Source organism: Gossypium hirsutum, chromosome D04 (genome assembly GCF_007990345.1).
Source record: "Gossypium hirsutum isolate 1008001.06 chromosome D04, Gossypium_hirsutum_v2.1, whole genome shotgun sequence".
NCBI lineage: Eukaryota > Viridiplantae > Streptophyta > Magnoliopsida > Malvales > Malvaceae > Gossypium > Gossypium hirsutum.
In genome coordinates, this window is record NC_053440.1 from 25864961 (window position 1) to 25867285 (window position 2325).

Below are 2325 nucleotides of genomic sequence, written 5' to 3' on the forward strand. Positions count from 1 at the left end.
ATAAGTTAGTTGATGAATGGTTAAGTATGCACATGTTTAGGTGTGTTTGATGTATTTGTTTGAAGTGTTTATATTGCATATTGGTTGTATAGATTATTAGCCTATTGTATGGGTCTTTTTATGCAGGATTTGATCATGTTTTAAAGCCTTGGTCATATGTGCAAGTGTACTTAGGTATATACTTGAGATAGGTGAATGAAATGGCTTGTTTTGGCCTATTTCTTATTCACATTGCCTAAGACACGGGTGTGTCTCTCAGTCGTGTGTGACACAGAGCCATGCGACACGGTTGTGTATCCCCTGTAGGTTTTAAAGGTTGTTTTTCGAAAGTTATACGGCATAGCACACGACCTGGCACACGGGCGTGTGACTTGGCCGTGTGACCCAAGTTAGAGAGTTGCACGGGCACAGACACGAGCTAGGACACGGCCATGTGTCCCTATTTCAAATGTTACACGGCCTGACCACACGACCGTGTGACCCTTACAGTGTGAATTTTTCTAACTTTTTCCTTAAGGTTTCATATGTTCCCGATTTAGTCTCGAATCATTTTTAAAGTGTTTCTAAGGCCTCGAGGGCTCGAATAAGGGATGAAATGCATGTGTTTAAATGAATTATGCTATGATTTGTGAAATGTTTTGAAATGAATGATTTTAAGTTATGTTTTTATAGTAATGCTCCGTAACCCTATTTCGGTGATAGATACGAGTTAGGGATGTTACATTCTGTGTCACTAGGTAACGCTCCTTGTTGTCTGCAACTTAATACAGTGGCAATTTGTCCCACTTGATTCTCTAGAGCTCTTCAGGAAGCTGCATGACTCTGAATAATTGCATCATTCTTAGTCATATACTCCTTTAATAGAGCTTCCATAGTTGATGTTGAAGATGAGGAACTTTGTTGCACATTTTGCCGCAACATTGGTTGATTGTATCCAAGTGGTACACCAACCACATTCTGTCGATTAACATTGTTGGCATTTCCCATTCCTTGATTACTCCAGCTAAAATTTGGATGTTGTTTCCACCCTGGATTGTATGTGTTGGAGTAGGGATTGTTATTACTACGATTAAAATTCCCAATGTAATACGCAAAGGCTGGATTGGATAGACAGTCATCAAAAACATGATCTTCTCCATAGTATACACATGCTACTTCTGCAACCTTTATCTTCTGCACCGCAGAGGGTCTTTTTAGAGTTTTAATCATATTTGTTAGAGATAATACCTGAGCTGTTAATGATGTAATCGCATCAAGTTTCATTACTCCAACAACTTTTCTACTCGTAACAACTATGGTAGTGGGGTACTGATAATCATTGTTTACTATTCTTTCTAGAATTTTGTATGCTTCATTGTAGGATTTCTCAAGCAATGTCCCATTAGCAAATGCATCCACCACCATTCATGTATGAGCATTTAATCCATTGTAGAACATTTCCATTTGTGTCCAATACTGAAAACCATGCATCGGGCATTTTCTAATTAGTTCCTTGAAACGCTCCCATGCTTCACATAATGTTTCATCTTCTGATTGCTTAAACGATGTAATGTCGTTCCTAAGCTTGGCATCCATGTTGGGAGGATTGTACTTAAGCAGAAATCTCTGCCACAGTTCAATCCAAGATGCCACCGTACCTAATGGTAATGCATTCAACCATGATCTGGCACGATCTCGCAATGAATAAGGGAATGATTTTAATCTAAGGGCTTCTTCAGGGACACCCTACTGCTTGAATGAGTCATAGACTTCAAGAAAAAGTATCAAGTGCGATCTTGGATCTTTAATAGGTAAACCACAAAACTGCCCTACCGTTTGCAATATCTGAAACATTACTGGTTTTAATTCAAAGTGTTGAGCTTGATTATGTGGCCTAAGAATTCCTGGATTTAGATAATCTAGAATAGGCACTACATGTTCTCTGATGGTTCTGTCTTTGTCAACTATGATTCGAGGAATATCAGCATTCATTTCATTCTAAAGTACATGATCTCCTTTGTTTGGATCATTTCTAATTCTCTCCATTTCTCTTAACTCTTTTTTTCTTGAACCTTAATGTCATTTCAATTTCAGGATCAAAACAATGTTCTGGGTCCTCTTGAATACTTATTCTCATGCACTAATACAAACCTGAAAAATAAAATAAAATACTAATTAATTGTTGTAACAAAAATTAGAAGAATAATAACAAATCAACTTTTCACTAATGCTGTCGATCCCTAGCAACGACACCAAAAACTTGTAGCACGTAAATAACTAATGCAATTGTACAAGTGTACGCGTCATATATGCAAAGAAAAGATCCAGGATAGATGTCTCTTTCCC

At 37.6% G+C, this 2325-nt stretch overlaps 1 non-coding gene across 1 annotated transcript; it reads left to right on the forward strand.

The window, feature by feature from the left end:
* Nucleotides 1-1459: 1459 nt before the first annotated feature.
* Nucleotides 1460-1566, forward strand: LOC121216576 (small nucleolar RNA R71). The gene has a single exon (XR_005912756.1). It is a non-coding gene; the product is annotated as a small nucleolar RNA R71 (small nucleolar RNA).
* Nucleotides 1567-2325: the final 759 nt, after the last annotated feature.